At 41.4% G+C, this 25,956-nt stretch overlaps 1 pseudogene across 1 annotated transcript; it reads left to right on the top strand.

Moving 5' to 3' along the window:
- The first annotated feature begins 8,844 nt into the window (after positions 1-8,844).
- On the top strand, positions 8,845-22,119 carry LOC110289156 (cytochrome P450 4A10-like; annotated as a pseudogene). Its single transcript, XR_015047326.1, has 8 exons — positions 8,845-9,078; positions 10,194-10,338; positions 10,839-10,883; positions 11,470-11,597; positions 14,867-14,991; positions 15,339-16,302; positions 16,399-17,099; positions 19,630-22,119. The product of XR_015047326.1 is annotated as a cytochrome P450 4A10-like (transcript).
- The last annotated feature ends 3,837 nt before the right edge of the window (positions 22,120-25,956 follow it).

Here is a 25,956-nt window from a genome sequence, read left to right as displayed (position 1 = left end):
AACAATAGAGTGATCTAGGGAGGATTCCTCCACCATAGGTAATCTCCTTAGTGGCAGCAAAGTCGAGGTCTGGTTCAGTGAGCTTCAGGTTGCAGGGGGAGTTACAACTACCAAAACACTGGCACAACTCCAGGACAAAGTACCTTGCTGGGGAAAAAGCTATCCTATAAAAGCAGCAAAGGCAAGTGACATGGATCCGAATAAACGCACAGCTAACATAATAAAAATATATTTCTAGTAAGTGCCACAGAACAAAAAACGATCAGTGGATTGCCATCAAAAAAAGCAAAGCTCAACATGATGATTTTAAGGAAACCTGACAAGATGTGGAAGAATACATGCTTCCTTAAAAACAAAACAAACAAAAAGTATCACTTGAACGAGAAACTCAGAAAAAGAAATACAGATCATAAAAAAGTAGCCACAGAGGATTTAATAGATCAACTAAAGACACAGTTGAGTCCCAGTAACAGATTATATCACACAAAAGTAAGAATCCTGAGCTTGAAGACAAACTTTTGAAATAACCCAGCTAGACAGAAAAAGAAAAATAAGTAGGAAAAAGACAAAAACTAAAGTCTATAAAAACAATAAGATATGATTAAGTGAAAAATGAGCACATTATAGAAGTTACAAAATGAAAAGACACCTGTTTCAAGTGGGTTGATGAGGTGGATTGGTGGTTAAAAGTGCTTGCTACCAAGTTTCATCTGGACCAAGACCTGAGTTCCATGTCTGGAACCTACATGATAGAAGAAAACTGAGTCCTGTAAATTGTCCTCTGACCTCCACACATATGCCATTCATATGGCACATGCATACAAGTAAATCATAAGTAAACACATAGACAAATAAAGCTGTACTAGTTTGAATATGCTTGGCCCAGGGAATGGCACTATTTGGAGGTGTGGCCTTATTGCAAGAAGTGTGCCACTGTGGGCATGGTCTTTATGGCCCTCATCCTACCTTCCTGGAAGCTAGTCTTCTTCTGTTTGCCTTCAGAACAAGAAGTTGAACTCTCAGCTCCTCCTTTACCATGCTTGCCCAGATACTGCCATGTTCCCTCCCTGATGATAATGTACTGAACCAATTAATTTAGTTCTTGTAAGAGTTGCCTTGGTTATGGTGTTTGTTCACAGCAGTAAAACCATAAAAAAGAAAAGTTATTTAGCTAAATAATAGCTGAAAGCTTTCCAGTAGTTATTGAGAAATACAAGAGCACCCAAGTACAGTAAATCAAAGGGCCCCATTTGGATTCAATTGATTAGTCCTGTTGAAGACTCATTATAAAAAGCTCTCACAGGTCCAAGACAAGAAATTCTAAAACCAAGAGAAGTATGCCAAGTCCTATATAAGCAAAGCCTTGGTAGACTAACATTAGAGTCTACAGCAGAAACTTTTCAAAAATGGATCAAACTCTCCAAGTAAAAGAGTTAAGCTGGATGAATAGATTTTTGTAATGAAATTCAACTGTCGGCTATCTACAAAAAACAAAAACAAAAACAAAAACAAAAAAAATCTAACAAGAAAGTGCCAAGGAATGGAAAGAAATCCGTTAGCTCCCCGAAGCAAAACAAGCACAAGAACCCTTGGCATACCAAGGCATGGAATGCCCCTAAGAATGGCCAACCTAGATGGAAGAGAGCAGTAGTGCCTAGTTGTTCTCCAGTCTGAATCAGCAACCATACACCATCCATTTGGCATAGACTATTCAAAAGAAATTATTAGATATTGGATCTGCCATGGAAACCCAAGAACCTCACAAAAACAACCAATGAAGCTATGGAGCTTGAGAAAGAGCGAGTTTGTGAGGACCCCCATATCACACGGGACTTCAACAAGATATTTTTTTTTCCTTTGTAGATTGCTATTTTTACTGTTTCAGTTTAGACCCTGTACTTTCTTTTTTTTTAATTTTTAACATTTTTTATTACATGTTTTCCTCAATTACATTTCCAATGCTATCCCAACACTCCCCCATACCGCCCCCCACTTCCCTAACAACCCATTCCCATTCTTTTGGCCCTGGCATTCCCCTATCTTGGGACCTATAAAGTTTGCAAGTCCAATGGGACTCTCTTTCCAGTGATGGCCCACTAGGCCATCTTTCGATACATATGCAGCTAGAGACAAGAGCTCCGGGGTACTGGTTAGTTCATCATGTTGTTCCAACTATAGGTTGCAGATCCCTTTAGCTCCTTGGGTACTTTCTCTAGCTTCTCCATTGGGAGCCCTGTGATACATCCAATAGCTGACTGTGAGCATCCACTCCTGTGTTTGCTAGACCCCGGCATAGTCTCAAAAGAGACTATATTTGGGTCCTTTCAGCAAAATCTTGCTAGTGTATGCAATGCTGTCAGCATTTGGAAGCTGATTATGGGAAGGATCCCTGGATATGGCAGTCTCTAGATGGTCCATCCTTTCATCACAGCTCGAAACTTTGTCTCTGTAACTCCTTCCATGGGTGTTTTGTTCCCAATTCTAAGAAGGTGCACAGTGTCCACACTTTGGTCTTCATTCTTCTTGAGTTTCATGCGTTTAGCAAATTGTATCTTATATATTGGGTATCCTAAGTTTTGGGCTAATATCCACTTATCAGTGAATACATGTTGTGTGAGTTCCTTTGTGATTGTGTTACCTCACTCAAGATGATGCCCTCCAGGTCCATCCATTTGGCTAGGAATTTCATAAATTCATTCTTTTTAATAGCTGAGTAGTACTCCATTGTGTAAATGTACCATAATTTCTGTATCCATTCCTCTGTTGAGGGACATCTGGGTTCTTTCCAGCTTCTGGCTATTATAAATAGGGCTGCTATGAACATAGTGGAGCATGTGTCCTAATTACCGGTTGGGACATCTTCTGGATATATGCCCAGGAGAGGTATTACTGGATCCTCCGGTAGTACTATGTCCAATTTTCTGAGGAACCGCCAGACTGATTTCCAGAGTGGTTGTACAAGCTTGCAATCCCACCAACAATGGAGGAGTGTGCCTCTTTCTCCACATCCTCACCAGCATCTGCTGTCACCTGAATTTTTGATCTTAGCCATTCTGAGTGGTGTGAGGTGGAATCTCAGGGTTGTTTTGATTTGCATTTCCCTGATGATTAAGGATGTTGAACATTTTTTCAGGTGCTTCTCTGCCATTCGGTATTCCTCAGGTGAGAATTCTTTGTTCAGTTCTGAGCCCCATTTTTAATGGGGTTTTTTGACTTTCTGGAGTCCACCTTCTTGAGTTCTTTATATATATTGGATATTAGTCCCTTATCTGATTTAGGATAGGTAAAGATTCTTTCCCAATCTGTTGGTGGTTTTTTTGTCTTATTGATGGTGTCTTTTGCCTTGCAGAAGCTTTGCAGTTTGATGAGGTCCCACTTGTCAATTCTCGATCTTACAGCACAAGCCATTGCTGTTCTATTCAAGAATTTTTCCCCTGTGCCCATATCTTCAAGGCTTTTCCCCACTTTCTCCTCTATAAGTTTCAGTGTCTCTGGTTTTATGTGAAGTTCCTTGATCCACTTAGACTTGACCTTAGTACAAGGAGATAGGAATGGATCGATTTGCATTCTTCTACATGTTAACAACCAGTTGTGCCAGCACCATTTGTTGAAAATGCTGTCTTTCTTCCACTGGATGGTTTTAGCTCCCTTGTCGAAGATCAAGTGACCGTAGGTGTGTGGGTTCATTTCTGGGTCTTCAATTCTATTCCATTGGTCTATTTGTCTGTCACTATACCAGTACCATGCCGTTTTTATCACAATTTCTCTGTAGTAAAGCTTTAGGTCTGGCATGGTGATTCCACCAGAGGTTGTTTTATCCTTGAGAAGAGTTTTTGCTATCCTAGGTTTGTTGTTATTCCAGATGAACTTGCAGATTGCACTGTCTAATTCGTTGAAGAATTGAGTTGGAATTTTGATGGGGATTGCATTGAATCTGTAGATTGCTTTTGGCAAGATAGCCATTTTTACAATGTTGATCCTGCCAATCCATGAGCTTGGGAGATCTTTCCATCTTCTGAGATGTTCTATAATTTCTTTCTTCAGAGACTTGAAGTTTTTATTATACAGATCTTTCACTTCCTTAGTTAGAGTCATGCCAAGATATTTTATATTATTTGTGACTATTTAGAAAGGTGTTGTTTCCCTAATTTCTTTCTCAACCTGTTTATTCTTTGTGTAGAGAAAGGCCATTGATTTTTTTGAGTTAATTTTATATCCAGCTACTTCACTGAAGCTGTTTATCAGGTTTAGGAGTTCTCTGGTGGAATTTTTAGGGTCACTTATATATACTATCATATCATCTGCAAAAAGTGATATTTTGACTTCATCTTTCCAATTTGTATCCCTTTGATCTCCTTTTGTTGTCGAATTGCTCTGGCTAGGATTTCAAGTACAATGTTGAATAGGTATGGAGAAAGTGGACAGCCTTGTCTAGTCCCTGATTTTAGAGGGATTGTTTCAAGCTTCTCACCATTTACTTTGATGTTGGCTACTGGTTTGCTGTAGATTGCTTTTATCATGTTTAGGTATGGGCCTTGAATTCCTGATCTTTCCAAGACTTTTATCATGAATGGGTGTTGGATCTTGTCAAAAGCTTTTTCCCCATCTAACGAGATGATCATGTGGTTTTTGTCTTTGAGTTTGTTTATATACTGGATTACGTTGATGGATTTCCGTATATTGAACCATCCCTGAATCCCTGGGATGAAACCTACTTGGTCAGGATGGATGATTGTTTTGATGTGTTCTTGGATTTGGTTAGCAAGAACTTTATTGAGAATTTTTGCATCAATATTCATAAGGGATATTGGTCTGAAATTTTCTACCTTTGTTGGGTCTTTTTGTGGTTTAGGTATCAGAGTAATTGTGGCTTCATAGAATGAGTTGGGTAGAGTACCTTCTGTTTCTATTTTGTGGAATAGTTTGTGAAGAACTGGGATTAGATCTTCTTTGAAGGTCTGATAGAACTCTTCACTAAACCCATCTGGTCCTGGGCTTTTTTTGGTTGGGAGACTATTAATGACTGCTTTTATTTCTTTGGGGGACATAGGGCTGTTTAGATCATTAACCTGATCTTGATTCAACTTTGGTACCTGGTATCTGTCTAGGAACTTCTCCATTTCATCCAGGTTCTCCAGTTTTGTTGAGTATAGCCTTTGGTAGAAGGATCTGATGGTGTTTTGGATGTCTTCAGGATCTGTTGTTATGTCTCATTTTTCATTTCTGATTTTGTTAATTAGAATGCTTTCCCTGTGCCCTCTAGTGAGTCTGGCTAAGGGTTTATCTATCTTGTTGATTTTCTCAAAGAACCAGCTCCTTGATTGGTTGATTCTTTGAATAGTTCTTGTTTCCACTTGGTTGATTTCGCCCCTGAGTTTGATTATTTCCTGCCTTCTACTCCTCTTGGGTGAATTTGCTTCCTTTTGTTCTAGTGCTTTTAGGTGTGTTGTCAAGGTGTTAATGTGTGCTCTCTCTAGTTTCTTTTTGGAGGCACTCAGAGGTATGAGTTTTCCTCTTAGAAATGCTTTCATTGTGTCCCATAAGTTTGGGTATGTTGTGGCTTCATTTTCATTGAACTCTAAAAAGTCCTTAATTTCTTTCTTTATTCCTTCCTTGACCAAGGTATCATTGAGAAGAGTGTTGTTCAGTTTCCACGTGAATGTTGGCTTTCTATTATTTATTTTGTTATTGAAGATCAGCCTTAATCCATGGTGATCTGATAGGATGCATGGGACAATTTCAATACTTTTGTATCTGTTGAGGCCTGTTTTGTGACCAATTATGTGGTCAGTTTTGGAGAATGTACCATGAGGTGCTGAGAAGAAGGTATATCCTTTTGTTTTAGGATAGAATGTTCTGTAGATATCTGCCAGATCCATTTGATTCATTACTTCTGTTAGTTTCACTGTGCCCCTGTTTAGTTTCTGTTTCCATGATCTGTCCATTGGTGAAAGTGGTGTGTTGAAGTCTCCCACTATTATTGTATGAGGTGCAATGTGTGCTTTGAGATTTACTAAAGTTTCTTTAATGAATGTGGCTGCCTTTGTATTTGGAGCATAGATATTCAGGATTGATAGTTCCTCTTGGAGGATTTTACCTTTGATGAGTATGAAGTGCCCCTCCCTGTCTTTTTTGATGACTTTGGGTTGGAAGTCAACCTTATCAGATATTAGAATGGCTACTCCAGCTTGTTTCTTCATACCATTTGCTTGGAAAATTGTTTTCCAGCCTTTCATTCTGAGGTAGTGTCTATCCTTTTCTCTGAGATGAGTTTCCTGTAAGCAGCAAAATGTTGAGTCTTGTTTGTGTAGCCAGTTTGTTAGTCTATGTCTTTTTATCGGGGAGTTGAGTCCATTGATATTAAGAGATATTAGGGAAAAGTAATTGTTGTTTCCTGTTACTTTTGTTGTTAAATTTGGCATTCTGTTCTTGTGGCTGTCTTCTTTTAGGTTTGTTGAGGGATTACCTTCTTGTTTTTTCTAGGGCGTAGTTCCCGCCCTTGTATTGGTTTTTTTCTGTTATTATCCTTTGAAGGGCTGGATTCGTGGAGAGATAATGTGTGAATTTGGTTTTCTAGTGGAATACTTTGGTTTCTTCATCTCTGTTAATTGAGAGTTTGGCTGGGTATAGTAGCCTGGGCTGGAATTTGTGTTCTTTTAGTGTCTGTATAACATCTGTCCAGGATCTTCTGGCTTTCATAGTCTCTGGTGAAAAATCTGGTGTAATTCTGATAGGCTTGCCTTTATATATTACTTGACCATTTTCTCTTACTGCTTTTAGTATTCTATCTTTATTTAGTGCATTTGTTGTTCTGATTATTATGTGTCGGGAGGTAATTCTTTTCAGGTCCAGTCTATTTGGAGTTCTGTAGACTTCTTGTATGTTCATGGGCATCTCTTTCTTTAGATTTGGGAAGTTTTCTTCTATAATTTTGTTGAAGATGTTTGCTGGTCCTTTGAGTTGAAAATCTTCATTCTCATCCACTCCTATTATCCGTAGGTTTGGTCTTCTCATTGTGTCCTGTATTTCCTGGATGTTTTGAATTAGGATCTTTTTGCATTTTCCATTTTCCTTGATTGTTGTGCCGATGTTCTCTATGGAATCTTCTGCACCTGAGATTCTCTCTTCCATCTCTTGTATTCTGTTGCTGATGCTCGCATCTATGGTTCCAGATTTCTTTCCTAGGGTTTCTATCTCCAGTGTTGCCTCATTTTGGGTTTTCTTTATTGTGTCTACTTCCCTTTTTAGGTCTAGTATGGTTTTGTTCATTTCCATCATCTGATTGGATGTGTTTTCCTGTTTCTCTTTAAGAACTTCTACCAGTTTGGTTGTGTTTTCCTGTTTTTCTTTAAGGACTTGTAACTCTTTAGCCATGTTCTCCTGTAGTTCTTTAAAGTCCTTCTTGATCTCCTCTACCATCATCATGAGATATGCTTTTAAATCCAGGTCTAGCTTTTCAGGTGTGTTGGGGTGCCCTGGACTGGGCGAAGTGGGAGTGCTGGGTTCTGATGATGGTGAGTGGTCTTGGTTTCTGTTAGTAAGATTCTTACATTTACCATCACCATCTGGTAATCTCTGGAGTTGTTATAGTTGTCTCTGTTTAGAGATTGTTCTTCTGGTGATTCTGATTACCTTCTATCAGCAGACCTGGGAGACAGGCTCTCTCCTCTGAGTTTCAGTGGTTAGAGCACTCTCTGCTGACAAGCTCTCCTCTTAAAGGGAAGGTGTACAGATATCTGGTGTTTGGACCTCCTCCTGGTCGAAGAAGAAGGCCCAAAACAGGACCTTTCCCAGATGCTGTGTTGCTTTGGCAGGTCACAGAAGCTGTCAGCTTCTGTGGTGCATACTCTCACCTGTGCAGACTAAGTTCCTAAGTTCGGTGGAGTCCTGGATCCAAGATGGTGCTCCCTGCTCCTGAGGCAGAGGGCTCCCGTGCAGGGCAGACCACTGTCTTCTGGCTGGGAGGGTGCCGGATGTCTGCGGCCCCAAAAGGGTGCTGCCTCAGAGGCTCTGTGGCTCCCACCTGTCCCAGAAGCTGTCTGCCTCTGTGGTGCTCACTCTCACCTGAGCAGACTAAGTTCCTAAGTTCGGCGGAGTCCCGGAGCCAAGATGGCACTCCCGTGCAGGGCGCACCACTGTCCTTCGGCTGGGAGGGTGCCGGATGTCTGCGGCCCCAAAAGGGTGCTGCCTCAGTGGCTCTGTCGCTCCCGCCTGTCCCAGAAGCTGTCTGCCTCTGTGGTGCTCACTCTCACCTGAGCAGACTAAGATCCTAAGTTCGGCGGAGTCCCGAAGCCAAGATGGCACTCCCGTGCAGGGCGCACCACTGTCCTCTGGCTGGGAGGGTGTCGGAGTCCCGGAGCCAAGATGGCACTCCCGTGCAGGGCGCACCACTGTCCTCCGGCTGGGAGGGTGCCGGATGTCGATATTTATTTTTAAATTACACCCTTGTTTGATGTTTAATAATTAAATAAAACTTGGCAAGAAAAGATTAAAAAATAAGTGAATTAATATTTAAGGAAATAATAATTATTCTGCTTAGCTTATGTGTGCAGTATCCACGAGTTGAAATATCACACTGCATCCATAAGTGTAGACAGCAAATACAATGAAAAGGAAAATAAAAGGGAAAAAAGTCACTGTTCTTAACTCCCACAAAGACAGGAAAGTGGGCAGAGGTAGGCATTGGCAGCTGGAAAAATAAATTGTGTCTCTGATTCCCAAGGTAAATCATTCCTGTTATTTATATTTAACCAACTGAACTTTGAGATCAAGATTGATCAGCCTCACCATTCTCCCTCCCACAGGTAGGCGGGCAATCCTTACAGGATTTAGGCAGGAGGTAGAAAGGATTGGTGAGAGTGAGGACAGCAACAAAGGAGTGGCTGAACTATGAGTGTCTCTGCTCTAAGCCCGACCCAATTTGCAGGCAGCCTCTCTGGATTCCTACAAGTGGCCTCTGTGATCGGTCTGCTCCTACTGCTGGTGAAAGCTGTCCAGTTCTACCTGCACAGGCAATGGCTACTCAAGGCTCTCCAGCAGTTCCCAACACCACCCTTTCACTGGTTCTTTGGGCATGAGGTATGAAGGAAAGGGAAAGATGGGTGGGAGACAGGGAAGATGTGTGTCTCAGAGACCAGCCATCAAATTCACAGGGCAAAGCATGATATATAAAGAGTCCAAGTGCCTCATAAGATGCCCAGCTCAGGCTGAGGAACATCATCCTAACAAAAGGGTTACTATCTGGCTGTTGCTCAATTCTATACTGATAGTCTTGCACTTTGAAAGCTTTAATTGGTCCTACCTAGTCTCCTCCTCTTCTGGCTGAGCACCTTTAATGTCTCTGCTGTACTCAAACAACTTTTAAGTAGTTCCTTGACAAGTTACTTATGGTTACTCTCTCCCAAGCTCTGGGCTTGCATGGGAATGCAGACATCAGAGAGGTGGAAACATTGCCCCCAGGAGTTCTTGGTGTAACAATGGTGCACATCTTAGAAATTATCAGGCACAGGAAGGGTTTACAATACTGGGATGAGTGAGTGGCTGACCCAGATTAGAATTTTCAGGATGGGTGAATTATAAATTAAAATTCCAAAGTAATGGCACATTAAAGGGAAAGGGTGGGTAGGACACTCATATGAAAACACTAATATTAGTATTTCCACAGGGCCATTTGGCTCTTCTTTCTCTTTCCACACACTGCAATATAAGCTCTTTCGATTCAAGCACGGCATCACGTTCTTCTCCCACAGGGTTCAGCTCAAGAGCCTGGCACAGGTTCGTTAAATTACCCAGAAAGGCAACTTGGAAGGGACAGTACTGACCCATTGCACTATCACCTCAGGAAATAAAGTACGGAGCCAAATAGGAGGATACATGGAAAGATGCCCAACAAAGAATTGTGCTGTAGATGATCTTAGAAAGACATGGGTATGCCGTGTTCTGTGCAGATATGAGGATCTGACCCTGTGATTCCTCTGAGGATCATAGCTGCATCCAACAGGACTTTCAAATCCAGCTCAGGACCTGTACCCATATAACAAAGCTAAGAGTGATAGCTCACATAGTTCATCGAACGGCCTCACCTTCCTGGCAACTTCATTAAAAACCAGAGCTGTGTTCCTGTGCTTGCTCTACACTTGTCTCCAGTCCAAAAACTAAACAAGAGTCCCACTACATTATCTTTCCTTCAACAGAAGTTCAAAGGTGACCAAGAACTACAGGAAATTGTCTCATGCATAGAAAACTTCCCAAGTGCCTTTCCTAGATGGTTCTGGCGGAGCAAGGCCTACTTAACTGTCTATGACCCTGACTACATGAAAGTGATTCTGGGGTGATCAGGTGAGCATAACATGCTGTTGTGAAGAGATAAGCACTTTCCTCTTTGGTACTTACCCTGTCAAATTCTGGAAGAGTGTGACCCTACACACTCTACCATTCTCTCAGGCTACAACCTAGCATGTGGCCAACAACACACAGTACTGAAAACCAAATCCTTTATCTTTTTTTGTTATTTAATCAAATTAAGATGGTAGGTCTTGTTAATTGTTCCAGGTTTGAAATCTCTAATTGTTTCCTGCCAGGACTCATAGGATAACTAAGCCAGCACCACACACACACACACACACACACACACACACACACACACACAAATCCTCCCTTCCTAAGCCTGACTGTTAGGACAGAGCTTGAGGGGGATATGAGAAAATGGACAGTGACATTAGACAGTTTACAAACGGACAGTTTCTATGGGTATCATAGAAACCCATGGCTTCAACCACAGTTACCGTGCGGCTGCCTTTTTTATCCCTTTTCTTGTTATGTCATTGTTTCCCTTTCAGATCCAAAGACTCATGGTGCCTATAGATTTCTAGCTCCTTGGATTGGTATGTATGTCTTAACTGGAAATATGGTCTACATCTAATTAGCTTTTCAAGTGTTTTGTCTTTGGTTCATGGAGAATGAAATATAACAGACTACCACTGTCATGGTCTACCCTCAAAGCTCTACTCTGACCCTTCATTTCGCCAAACAGTCCTATATGAACATAAATTTGATCTAACTTCCCCTTTGGCAATTTTTATCTCACAGCTGTCATAATCACAGCAAGTGACACTAGCTGGGAAATTCACAATATGAACTGTACCATTCTTCAGAGTTGTCTCTAACAGTTCCACTTCGTAGCTCCTTGACCCAAATTATCTAATGGTCTCTCTGATTTGTTTTTTGTTTCCTTGTTTATTTTTGGTTTTGTTTTTATGGTTTTTTAGGTATTTTTGGTTTTTCAGGACAGGATTTGTCTGTAGAGCCCTGGCGGTCCTATATATCACTCTGTAGACCAGGTTGGCCTCAAACGCAGAAATCCACCTGCCTCAGCCTCCCAAGTGCTGGGATTAAAGACATGTGCCACCACTGCTCAGCTGATCTCTCTGATTTGATCCCATGTAAAACACACACATCTCTCTGGACCAGGGTATGGTTTGCTCCTGTTGAACGGACAGCCATGGTTCCAGCACCTGAAGATGCTAACTCCAGCCTTCCACTATGAAATTCTGAAAACCTATGTTAAAAACATGGCTGACTCCATTCGATTGATGCTAGTGAGTTCATTTTAGCTTATTCTCCTACACCCCACATCTCTGCTGTCCTTTCTCCATAAACTGCTTCTTCTGCTTCTACTACTGCCACAGCTGCCAGATCTGCTGCTGCTTCTGCTCTTCCTCTTCCTCTTCCTCTTCCTCTTTCTCTTCTTCCTCCTCCTTCTCCTTTTCCTCCTCAAACTCCTCCTCCTTTCTTCTCTCCTTATTGCTTATATTCTCTTCTCTCTTTCTCTCTCAATCTTTCTCTTCACCTACTCAGTGTATACATCAACAAGTATCACATATATATTCTACTATTTCTTCAAATATAGTTTGAACAGAAAATTTCCAGGTACTAGGATATGGTCATGCTTGCTCATTGCCCAAGGCAAAGAGCATCAGGGTACTCTTCTGCCTCTTTAAATCTTGAACATCAGAGAGACTTCTCAGGATAATACTTAGTTGTGGTTTCCCTTGGGTCTCAGTGCTTCTGCACAGACTTGAGTGACTCATCAGGGAGATGGACTCCAGATCCACATTGTCATAGCCAAACCTACCATACCACCACCTTTCAATAGGACTCTGGATTATGCCTGTTTTAGCTAATTGAAGCTAGCTTACAATGCAGAAGTTTAGTCCTTTACCATCATAGTGGAAAGCACACTAGAACATAAGTATATATTGATAAGCTGAAGAGGTAGCTGAGAATTCTATATCCTGATCCAAATGCAGCAGAAAGAGATTGAGACATTAGGTATGCCTTGAGCATCTGAGTTCTCAAAGCCTACCTCCAATGACCACTTCCTCCAACAAAGCCACACATACTTTAACAAGGCCACATCTCCTATTGGAACTTTGGGGAACATTTTCATTCAATCCATCAACCACATTCCACTCCCTGACCACACCCCCATAGGCTAGTAGTCATATCCTAATGCAGAAATACATTCAGTCCAACTCCAAAATTCCCCATAGTCTATCATAGCACTGTTCCAAAGAACAAAGTCTAAGAGACTCATGCAGTCTAATTTTAATCCCCTGTAAAATCAAAATGAAAAGGCATATCATACACTCCTGACATGTACAGGATATATATTACAATTTCAAACAATTGAGAAGGGAGCATTGTAAAGAAATACTGAACAAAAGCAAGACTGAAAACAAGTTGGCAAACTCCAAAATCTGCATTTCAATATCTTATGTCAAAGTGCTCTTGAAATCTTCAACTTCTTTCATTGTTATTGGCTTGGTCCCCTCCATGTTAGCAGCGCTGAGGAGCAGATAGACCACAGCCCTAACATCTCCAACATCTTGGCGTTCTAAGGCAATTAAGGCTTCATCTTCACAGATTCACATAATAGACTCTTAAATTCTCTATATAAGGACACACAAGACATATGACTGGCCTCAGCAGCTTTCCTTAGTCATGGAGGGAAATTCCATATTCCCTTGCTTCTTTCCTAGACTCTAAGACAGAACCATGTGGCCATATGCTAAGTTCTGATGCTTGCTAGGCCTGGACATGGACCCCTCATTAAATTACATTTTCATCGGCGGGTTTTGATGGTTTCCTTTACTGCCTAAGCTTGGCTGTCCTAAAACTCAATCTGTATACCAGGCTGGTCTCAAACTTAGAGATTCATCAACCTCTGCATTCTGAATGTTTGGATCAAAGGTATGCACCTCCAGACCAGGCCCTAGGCTTTTCTTTAATTCTTTTTCACCTTTCTTTAATTTCTTTTAACAAAATGGAAGTTTATCTGGGTGGGGTTCTGGTGTGAGGTCGCCACTTCTTTTTCCACTTAGCATCAAGCTTTCTTTAATCTGTTTATCCCCTTCAACACAGGCTTTAGCTACATTTCTACTTTCTGGTGCCTCCTTTCTCCTCAAAATATACATTTTGTATTTATTTTTCTTACTCAGTTTCCTCCTTTTCATTATAGATCTGCATAAGAGTGAATACTAATAACCATATGACAGAATTCATACTAAACTATTTTAAGATATCCTTTACCAATGCAATTAATCGAAAACTCTTCACTTTAGCCTTAGGCAGAATTTTTTGTTTTTTTTTTTTTTTTTTGGTTTTTCAAGACAGGGTTTCTCTGTGTAGTCCTGGCTGTCCTGGAACTCACTCTGTAGACCAGGCTGGCCTCGAACTCAGAAATCCGCCTGCCTCTGCCTCCCAAGTGCTGGGATTAAAGGCGTGCGCCACCACGCCCGGCCAGAATTTTTGACGAGGAAAAAAAGCAACTACATTCTTTGCCAAAATATCACAATAACAGTCCCAAGGCCATATATTAAATTCTTCTCCTCTGAAACATCTTGAGCCAATATCCTGCAATTCATATCGTTCTTAGCACCACTGTCGTTCTACCAGAATATGGCCCATTAAACCCCACTTAAAGCATGCAACTGCTTTCAAATTTCCAAAGAAAATATTACTCCAAACAAAGAATGGTCAGGTCTATTATAGCAATACCCTACTCCTGGTACCAACTTCTGTCTTAATTGGGGTCACATTGCTGTGAATAGATACCATAAAACATTTAATTGGGTCAGCTTACGGATTAGACTTTTACTCCATTATCATCATGGGAAGCATGGTGGCACACAGGCATCCATGATGCTAGAGAGGTAGCTGAGAGTTTTACATCAGATCCAAAAGCAGCAAGAAGAGAGTGAAACACTGAGCATAACTTGAACATCTGATAACAGGAAGCCTGCCCCAGTGACCACCTCCTCCAACAAGGCCACAGCTACCCCAACAAGTCCACAACTACTAATAGTGCCACTCCCGGTGGACATATGGAGGCTATTGTCATTCAAACAACTACAATGATTCAATTCTTCTCAGCAAGATTTTGATGAATACATAGTAACTGGGGTCACTGGAGAACCCCATTAGAATTGCTATCCAGGCTACTTGGGGTTTTTATACTCTATACATAGAAGTACTGCTGTTATCTCAGGCTGAGCTCAGCTTCCCATAAACTAATGTATCAACATTTTTATCCCCTAAAAACAGTGTTGTTTATCAGATAAGACATATTAACTAATTGTAAACATGTGAAACTTGCTTCCTTTCTTATGAGTTTCTATATTTAATTTTGAAATAATTTACAATAAGTGTCCTTTCACAAAGATTTCTTTTTCATTCTTTTGTTTCTGTAAAACATTTGTTATCTAAATTGAAGGACTTAGAACACAGTATCTAAAAATATAGGGAAAGAATTAAGTCAATTGAAGTCTTCTGGAGAAATTAAGTCAATGTTTCTCTCCCACTGCAGGACAAATGGGAACGGCTGGCAAGTCACGAATCCTCAATAGAGATTTTTCAACACATCTCCTTAATGACCCTAGACACTGTCATGAAGTGTGCCTTCAGCCACAAGGGCAGTGTTCAAGTGAATGGGTGAGTGACAAGCCTTGAACTTCAGGGCCTTTGTCTTACCAACTGATACGGACTACTCTGTGATGCATGTGGGACATCTAGGATACTCAAAAAAGAGTATTACCGCAGCCTCCATTCAATCTCTGATCCAACCCAACCTTAACCATAGAACAGTGATCCCTAGCTGAGGTGGATGCCTAGACACTCCTGCCACCTTACACTGACTTGAAAATTACAAGAGTTATAAGACAGAGTTAGTGTGTTCCTCAACGTTGTCTATTCCTACCATATAGAAATCTCCTGGAGTCCATTCTATCTGCGGGTCAAATCTCTCTACAGTCTAATCTGTTCTTTATCTTCTTCTTCAGAAATTACAAGACCTACCTCCAGGCCATTGGTAACTTGAATAACCTAGTTCACTCTCGTGTGAGGAATATCTTTCATCAGAATGATACCATCTACAAACTTTCTTCCAATGGCCACTTGGCCAAACAAGCTTGTCAACTTGCCCATGATCACACAGGTTCTGTTTGCACATTCTGTCCCCCTCATTTCCTAGGATCAGCTCAAAGGGATTATTGATGATTTCTGAGGCACATCCAGACCCTTCAGTGCACTCCCCTTTAGGAACCAGATCACATATATACTTGATACTTTTGCACTGACAGTGTTGGGAGTTGGAACATCAGAATGCTAGGTACTACGTGAGTCTCATCATATTGATAATGTGTAGTGAGACTTGACCGAGCAAGTCAAGCAGAGCTTCCATTGCCCGTGGTGCTAAAAGAGGTCTGACCTACATCAGATGTCACCAGTCCTCTAACACTGCCCAGTCCTTAATCGCTGACCAATATAGAGCACATAGCTTCAGGCAAGGAGACACATGAAGCTACATGGGGCTACCATAGCTCTCAGGTTTGTGTGATGATTGATGTTCTGGAATTTATGGAGTGATCAAACTGAGAAAGGATCAGCTGCAAGATAGGGGAGAGCTGGTAAAGGTCAAGAAGAAAAGACGTTTGGATTTTCTGGATATCCTCTTATTTGCCAGAGTGAGTATTTTTCAGCAAAGTCCTGAGATTCTTCCTGGAAACACAAAAGAAACAAGCATAGCTCTGACAATGCCTGTTGCTTCCCTGAGATCAAGAATGGGGACAGCATGTTAGACAAGGACCTACATGCTGAGGTGGACACATTCATATTCGAGGGCCATGACACCACAGCCAGTGGAGTCTCCTGGATCTTCTATGTTCTGGCCACACACCCTGAGCACCAACAGAGATGCAGAGAGGAAGTTCAGAGCCTTCTGGCGGATGGATCCTCTATCACCTGGTAAGAGTTCAATAAGTAGAAATGCCCTTATTCTTTGGGTAGGAAGGAGTCCCTGGTCTCCAGTGTACCTGATCTTAAGGATGGACTTTATTTCAGGGATCACCGAGACCAGATTCCCTATACCACAATGTGCATCAAGGAGGCCATAAGGCTCTACACACCTGTCCCAGGCATTGTCAGAGAACTTAGTACATCTGTCACCTTCCCTGATGGACGTTCTTTACCCAAAGTTATGAATTTCCTCGGCTCTTTATTGCACAGATAATGGATAGTCAATAGTCTATGTCCTTCACCAGTTCTGAATCTCTGAGTTCTGTGGGAAGCCACATATGCCATTACAAGATGGCACTGGCTACTGCTGGCCACCACCCATAAGTTTGGGTAAACAACTAGTGTGTGCTTGTGCAGTAGAGTGTTTTGCCGAGTCACTGCCTAGCCTGAGGCATGCAAATGAGGTACTGAAAGCATAACCAATCGGGTGTAGTCATGCCTCTCCTAGGCCTATATAAGCAGCGCCAGTTCTGGGGCTCAGGGTCTTTTCGCCTCTGCAATCAAGATCTCCCAATAAACGTGTGCAGAAGGATCCTGTTGTGGCGTCTTTCTTGCTGGCAAGTCAGGCGCTAACAAGTGGTGCCGAAACCCGGGACGAGACATCTTCAGGCATGAAGAAGACCCCCTGTTACAGGGAGGATTCAGAACTGCAACACGGGGAGGAGAATTGTTCCCGCAATAAAGGCTGTTGAGAAGGTTTTGACTTCGTAGATTCAGAACTCTTCAGCTGGTGAACGGTGGTACCGGTAAGTAAAAAGAAATTTATGTAAGTCTCTGAGAGATATGCTTTCCTACGGAATAGATCCGGTAATTGTTGCTGGGGTTGTGCTGCTTGTTTTCTTTCTTTCCCTGATATTGTGTTATTGTCTTAATTTTCATCACCCTGGACACAAGTGTATCTGCTGGGAATAGCTTGGCAGATACATAAGATCCTAAAGCGAGTGTAGATAAACTCGTGAGTCGATCTTGGGACTAAGAATTGCATGTAGATAAGTGAGTGTCTCAAGGACACTTTAGTCCAGGACGACCATGGGTACTGGCCAGTCTCTGCCATTAGTAGGTCCAGTGCACGCCTTGCTTAAAGAACGAGGTTTAAAGATTTCTGAAAGTACAGTGAGAGGGTTCTTAAGAGATAGACAGACTTGCTCCTTGGTTTGCCCCCACTGGGTCGCTGATGCTACCTAGTTGGGAAAAGTTAGGGAGAGATATAGCAAGAGAAGAAGCTGAAGAGAAAGTGAAAGCAGGAACAAGACCATTATGGAAGTTGATAAAGGCTTGTATCCAGGACAAGAAATGTGAACCAGCTGAAGGAAGGGCAGTGACTTTTGCAGGAGCACCAGGAAAGCATGTCAGAAACAGAGAGAAATGAAAAGGAAGGAGGGTGCAGGAAAAAAAAGTAAAGGAAGAGATATAAAAAGAGAAAAGGAAAAGAAACCAAAATATAGAGATTCAAAAGATAATATAAAGAATGAAGATCAAAAACTTAAGTCAATTTACCCTCCTCTCGAGGACTTTCAGTTATTAGAATTATCAGCAGGGGAGGAGGAAGATTTGGAGGAGGCTGCTGCAGAGTATGAGGTGGAAAGATATGGTCCAATAGGGAGGAGTCTCAGTGCTCCCCCACCACCTCCGCCTTATACAGATAAGAAAACAATTGGCAATGGCCACTCTTTTTGCATCCCTAGAGGGTTGTGTAAAATATGTCAGGCTTTTCCTGTTTTCCAGGATCAAGCTCAACAGTGATATTATGAGCCAATATCGCATAAACAAGTGAAAGACTTAGCAGAGTAAGTAAGGACCTATGGAGTCAATGCCTCTTTTACTCAGTCCCAAATTGATAGACTGGCTCACCACGCCACGATTCCTTTTGATTGAATGAGTGTGGTAAAAGCATGTCTTACTATGGGACAGTATCTAGACTGGAAGTCTATATGGCATGATCTGTGTTTGAGTCAGGCCCATGCTAATGCTACTGCAGGGCAACCAGCATGGAGCTTTGAAATGCTTACAGGTCAGGGTTAATGGACAAACAATCAATTAGAATACCCAGTGCAGGTCATATGCAAAAGCAGTGTTTAAAGGGTAAAAAGAGTAGGCTTGAGAATAAATATTATCTCTATAATATTAATAATAAATATTTCATATCATTTATGCTATATTAATATAATATTTAATAGTAACATATTTAATAAATATTAAAATAAAACTATTTGAAAATATAAATAAATAAATAAATAAATATAAATAAATAATAATATTATCTCTATAATAATAAATATTATCTCTGATTCTGTTTATGTGGTTAATGCTGTATTAGGATTAGAGACCGCTGGAAATTTTAAGCAGTCTAATCCAGTATCTGAAATTTTGATGAAAATACAGGATTGTATTTTGATGTGTGAGCATCCCTTTTATAGTCTACATATTAGAGCACATACATCATTACCTGGACCTATGGTTAAGGGAAATGCAATTGCTGAATTCTATAGAAGGTGCTAAGAACTTAAGGTGCATTAGAACTTCTTCTAATGAAGTTCTATAGAAGGTGCTAAGAATTTTCATCAACTTTATCATGTTCCTGCTTCTACTTTGCAACAGAAGTTTAAGCTCACATGAACAGAAGCTCAAGATATTGTCCTACAGTGTGGTAAATGTATAGAATTTATTAATGCACCTTCCATGGACATTAATCCTCCCAGATTGTGACCCCTAGATGTTTGGCAGATGGACGTCACGCATATCCCAGCTTTTGGTAAATTACAATATATACATGTGTCCATCGATACCAGTTCTTGTGTCCTACATGCCTCTCCCTTGACAGGGGAAAAGGCAGTTCATGTCATATCCCACTGCTTAGAGGCTTGGGCTGCATGGGGCAAGCCCCTGCTGCTAAAAACAGATAATGGTCCTGCATATACCTCTTCTAAATTTAGTCAATTTTGCAAACAAATGCAAGTGAAACATATTAATCGATTGCCCTATAATCCACAGGGCCAAGGCATCATTGAAAGAGCCCATCGTACTTTGAAACAATATTTGCAAAAACAAAAAGGGGGGATAGAGGCTATGATGCCAAAGATGGCTCTATCCCTTACAATATTTACTCTTAATTTTTTTAAATTGGATGATGCTGGAAGATCACCAGCCGAAAGGCACAGCCAGTGGCCTCAACTGCCCAATGAAATGGTCAAATGGAAAAATGTCCTTGATAACAAATGGTATGGACCGGATCCCATATTAATCAGATCCAGGGGAGCTATTTGTGGTTTTCCACAGGGTGAAGATAATCCACTTTGGGTTCCGACGCGAATGACAAGAGCCATGAAAGATCAAGATGAATCCCAAGATGATCCTGTTATTCTTACTCCTTATGATTGAGACAGGGATAAGTATACCTTTGTGGGCCATAGTGAGATCATGACCAGTACCCTTACCAGTACATTCCAATTCCTCTACCTTGCCTTTGCTTTTGCAACTGAATGTTTTTTGGATGTGCCTTGTACACGACAAACTCCTCAAGAGCCACGGGTGTATAATAGTACGGGTTTTCATTTAAATTATACACTATGCTTTGTGCATAATGTGGATAAACCTTTTACACCCTGTATGTTTTTAAAGAAAAAGGTTGTCTCTATTTGGGCAGATCCCATTAGCCAAAATAAAATGAGCTCTGGAGTGTTATTTAATGCTTTAACACAAGTAGTTCAAGGAGCACAATCAGGCTCAAGTGATGTTGGAAATAATGTAACTTCACCTATAAACATCACCACTATTATGATAAAGGGAAATGTGACTATTCCCAAAAGATCATGATGGCCTGTTGGCAATGCTACTGCTATACGCAGCATGCCCTGGTGTCATCCAGACCTTGCATTTCCTATAGTTTTTTCACCTTGTCAATCAAAAATTTTTCCTCAGAAAGAAATAGCAAAGGGTTTTGTTTTGTCACCTCCATTGGATTTTGCCATAATGAATGATAAAGGAGATGCTACAGGGAAAGAAAATATTTGGCCATATTACCAATGGATTTTAAGTAATGAGGCAGGTGCTAGTACCAGATTGTCAGCCTTTGCATTGCTGACTGGAACCTTTCATGAGATATTGAATGTTTCTGCCACACTTTCCAATACCTCTGCTCATTTAGATAATGTGACATCTAATAGAGTTATCAGAAATATGACTACTTCTCCAGTAGAAGTTTGTGTCAATCCTCCATTTTTCTTTATATTGGCTGAATTTCAAAATAATACAGAATGGTTAGATTGTACAAATGTCACTTGTTTTTTGATGCAATGCTGGAATGGAACCAATTTCTTAGCCTTAGTGGTACATCAACCAACCTTTGTCCCTGTGCCTGTTGAGGCAGATCCAGAGAAGTTCCCAATTATGAGTCTTGTGCAGCAAAAGAGAGATTTTGGAATCACAGCTGCCATTGTTACTGCCATTGTGGTGTCTGCAGCGTCAGCAATTACCGCAGGAATTGCTATGGCCAATCAAGTTAATACTGCTGACACCATAAATCAGGTAACAGAAAAAATGTCTGAGGCATTGCTTACCCCGCGAAGGGTGGATTCTCATATCGCCTCAGGGTTAATGTTAGTGAATCAATGAGTGGATATTTTACAACATAACATGGAACAGATGATGGATGTCATACAAATGAGTTGTGTGGCATCAACTCCACATGTGTGCATTACTCCCATTAGGTATATTAATGATTCTTTTATTAAAAGTACAGAGTTATCGAATTATCTGAAGGGGAACTGGTCGCAGGAGCTGAAAAGGTTGCAGACGAAGCTGCAGATACAGATCCTGAACCTTAATGGAACCAGAGTGGAACCAGTGACCCTTGGAGACTTTACCTCTTGGCTTACCTCTGCATTTTCTTACTTTAAGGAATGGGTGGGAGTGATTTTGTTTGGTGCTGTCATATGCTGTGGACTGGTATTCATGCTTTGGTTGGTTTGCAAATTCAGAACCCAACAAAAACGTGACAAGGTGATTATAACTCAGGCACTTTTAGCCATTGAAAATGGCGCCTCCCCTGAAGTTTGGTTATCTATGCTCAAGAATTAGTTGGCATCTGAGTCCTCTGCTATGGCACCCCACAGATTTATGGATCCATTGCACTGGGATGAGAAAGACTCAACAATCATTGATCAGCCCAGGCGCATCGCTGAGGTTTCCTCACTGCAAGTGATAGGGTGATCATGATTTCCCCAATAATTCATTCCCTTAAAACTTGGCTGGCCTCTTTTGTAGAGTTCAGCCTAGATCATTTAACAGTTGATGTCACACAGCGTCACGGTACCCAAAGATGGGCAACTTTCCTCATGAACAGACCAACTTAAGACACAGGGCCTGGTGGTGTTAAGGTTATCCTATGACAGGTAAGGCTGTGACACTAGAGGAATGACCTAAAACAGGAGCCGCAGCGGATGGACATAACTGCACAGGCCTAGCCCAGCATCATTTTATTAAAATTAAAAGGGGGAGATGTGGGAAGCCACATACGCCATTACAAGATGGCGCTGGCTACCGCTGGCCACCACCCATAAGTTTGGGTAAACAACTAGTGTGCACATATGCAGTAGAGTTTTTTATCGAGACACTGCCTGGCCTGAGGCATGCAAATGAGGTACTGAAAGCATAACCAATCGGGTGTAGACACACCTCTCCTAGGCCTATATAAGCAGCGCCATTTCTGGGGCTCAGGGTCTTTTCTTCTCTGCAATCAAACTCTCCCAATAAACATGTACAGAAGGATCCTGTTGTGGTGTCTTTCTTGCAGGTGAGTCAGGCACTCACAGAGTTCCCGTTTCCTTTTCAGTGAAAAAATGCTTCTTACTTATAAAGTACAATAATAGGCTTAAATGACTTTCCATACACTTAAATGATCTCCAGTTCTGCTGCTTTGCATGAATAACATTGCAAGCATCTCTTTTTTTATCAGCAAACATTCATTCTTCATTTGAATCTATGGTCTCACCATGGTGCATCCATTCTAATTTGGGAGCAGTGACATTCTTCAATTTTTATACTCCAGACTAAATGCCAGATGCCAACACGGTATAATTCAAGACTACACTTATTCTTCAGATGTCCTCACTGTCACATGTGCGTTTTCATGTTGGGCCTGGAAACACAGGCATGTGTTTGTACATACAAGTGGGAACCAGAGGATCAACGTTGGTTGTCATTCCACAGGTAATTTCCAGGAATCTTGCACTGGCCTGGAAGTCACCTAATAGGCTAGGCTGGCCAGTGAGTGGAAGGAACCTGCCTGTCCCCACCTCACCAGCACTGAGATAATAAGCATGTGCCACCACACACAACTTTTTTTTTATTAGATATTTTCTTTATTCACATTTCAGATGTTATCCCTTTTTCTAGTTTAGCCTCTGAAAATCCCCTAGCACTTCCCCCTTCCCCTTCTATCCCAACCAACCCACACCCATTCCTGTTTCTGCCATTCCCCTGTACTGGGGCATAGAGCCTTCACAGGACCTAGAGCCTCTCCCCCAAAGATGACTGACTGACTAGGCCATCCTCTGCTACATATATAGCTAGAGATACAAGTTGCACCATGTGTTTTCTTTTATTGGTGGTATAATTCCAAGGAGCTCTGGGGTGGGGGGGGGGTACTGGTTAGTTCATATTGATGTTCCTCCTATGGGGCTTCAGTCCCTTTCAGCTCCCTGGGTATTTCTCTGGCTCCTTTGTTGGGGACTTTGTTCACCGTCCAATGAATGATTATGAGAATCCACTTCTGTATTTGCTTGGAACTGGCAGGAGACAGCTATATCAGGCTCCTCTCAGGAGGCTCTTGTTGGCATCTGCCTAGTGACTGGGTTTGGTGGTTTGTTATGGGACGGATCCCCAAGTGGGGCAGTCTCTGGATGGTCGTTCCTTCAGGATTTGCTCTGAACTTTTTCTCTGTAACTCCTTCCATGGGTATTTTGTTCCCCATTCTAAGAAGGAAGGAAGTGTATCCACACTTTGGTCTTCCTACTTCTTGACGTTCATGCACACACAGCTTTTTTGTATGGGTTCTGCAGATCGAGCTTAGGTCTTTCTCTCAATCCCCAATAGTCACGTATTTTTATCATCCTCTACATTTGATATAATATGTAGACTTTTTTATAAATAACTACTATTTATTTATAGATGAGCAACTACAATGTGACTCTAGACTCTTGCCGAGATCAAATTATTGGTTACTCTCCATAACCTGATAGTTTGATGTCATCAAATACAGAAAATGTCATGATGCCCTACTAGCAGCCCTAATTCTTTACTAAAATGGAGAATACAGGATTTTTTAAGCTTATTCCACTAATAGTTTTACATTATACATGCATAGAACACACACACAAACACAGAGGGGGGAGGGAGTTTTTCAAATAAAAAGAGCAAATAAGACAAATTTAAACAAAAAAGGATGAGGTTTTTTTCTTGCAGAACTCCTTGGAATCTTCAATTTGTCTATCTGGATGTCTGTGAAGGAAAGAATGAAGGAGTTTCCTCACTCCCTGATGACTGACTTCTTTGTCTCTAGCATATGATAGAAGTGGAACCCCACAGCTGCTTTCTGCTGACCTTTTGCTGTGGCTTAGTATTTGTTCCCTGCCAAACTCATACAGCTATGTAATTTCCAGAGTCACACGTTAATGGAGTTGGGAGGGTGAAAGCTTTTGTTAATATATGTTGATCTTGGTAGTGCTGTAAATTGTACAGAACGATTCTTGTTTACTAAGCATGTGCCCGAGGACTAACCTATTTATCTCAACCTGAGATGGATAAACTTAGCTTGACTATGTTTAGAGGTAGATCCACTAGGTAGTGGATCAATTAGATTAGGGTTTGTCTCACATTGTTCTATACAGTGGCTTTAGAAAGAGAAAGAGACCTTGAAGAGATATATACCTGTCCTGACCACGATAATATGCAACCAAGGGGAGGGAACTGTTTGAACTTTCAACTCCAAATCTGTGAGATTAATAAGCTTCTTTTCTTTACAAAGTTGTGTGTGTGTGTGTGTGTGTGTGAAAATTTTTCTCAAAGAAACCTTTGAATATGTTATTTTTACTTTATCTCTCAAATACTATTCACTAGGATGTACAGGATAAAGAACCAGACAGGGGCTAGGAAGATGTCTTTCTTTTATGAGACAAAGCAAGTGAAAGAGATGAATGAATCCCATCTGAGACATGTGATTCCTTCTCTGAGAAGCACAAGGGTTGTCAGCAAAGATGAACTGATCAGCAGATACAAGACCCCTGCAATGTCAGGAAAGTAACCCTTGTCTCAGTTCCTCATGTCAAAACCCTAGGACTGTCACATCCTGCTTTGGTGATATGTAACTCCTCTCTGAAACTTTAGTACCTGTCTTAGTTAAGGTTTTACTGCTGTTAACAGACACCATGAACAAGGCAAATCTTATTAAAAAAAAAAAAACAACAACAACAACATTTAACTGGGACTACCTTACAGGTTCAGAGGTTCAGTCCATTATCATCAAGGTGGGAGCATGGCAGTAATCAGGCTGTCATGGCACAGGCAGAGCTGAGAGTTCTATGTCTTCATCCAAAGGCTTCTACTGCAAGACTGACTTCCAGGCAACAGGGGTGAGAATATTAACCCCACACCCACAGTGGCACATCTCCTCCAACCAGGTCACACCTATTCCAACAAGGCCACACTTCCAAATGGTGCCACTCCCTGGTCCAAGAATATACTAACTATCACAGTACCTTACCTGAAAAACCAGAATAAATCAACTCAATGTCAGAACTTAATATACATTTTTAGTGGAAATCCTTCATCAAATTTAAGTTCTAATGTTATTTATTCCCAAAACTCAGTTTCATCTTTCTTGCTTCTCTCTCTTACACTCCATTTTTTATATTCCTCTCTTGTGTCTCAAGTTCTTTCCCAACACATGCACATGTGCAGAAAGTGATATTCTATAGCACCCAAGTATCTTGTGTGGGCATATTATCCCTTGCTGTCTCAGGAACCAAGGAGTTACCCCTGGGTGTAACCCATCTTCTCTCATATTCGTATCTGCCCCTACAGGTGTCCAGGTCACACTCTCCATTTATGGTCTCCACCACAACCCGAAGGTGTGGCCAAAGCCAGAGGTAGGAGACCCCCAAGGAGGGCAGAGAAGTTGGTCTCAAGACCAATAAATACCTCCTATTGTTCCCACCTCTGGGCATATTATCCCCTTGTGGGTTGCAATTGACCTCTACATGTTCTGACTGAGGAGCTGTCTCCCTGCAGGTGTTTGACCCTTCAGGTTTGCACCAGACTCTCCCTGACACAGCCACTCATTCCTGCCCTTATCAGGAGGAGCCAGATGAGACATCCTGTGTATGATGATGGAATATACTGTGGAAAATATATGCAGCATTACTCGTTTTTGGTCTCCTGCATATGTGACATCCCCAGGTACATCCTGATTGGTGGCTATGGGAGGGGGGAGGAGCTTCTTGAGGATGTGTCTGTGCACTAAAGGAGGGTAGCACTTCAGGACACATTATGAAGACATCAATCCATTGGTCAAACAAACTTATGTCAGTGGATGCCACACACTTGCAT

The sequence above is a fragment of the Mus caroli genome, unplaced genomic scaffold (assembly GCF_978045245.1).
Source record: "Mus caroli unplaced genomic scaffold, Mus_caroli_1 scaffold_6, whole genome shotgun sequence".
Taxonomy (NCBI): domain Eukaryota; kingdom Metazoa; phylum Chordata; class Mammalia; order Rodentia; family Muridae; genus Mus; species Mus caroli.
Note: the sequence above shows the minus strand (reverse complement) of the source record. Positions and strands in the feature narration are given on the sequence as shown.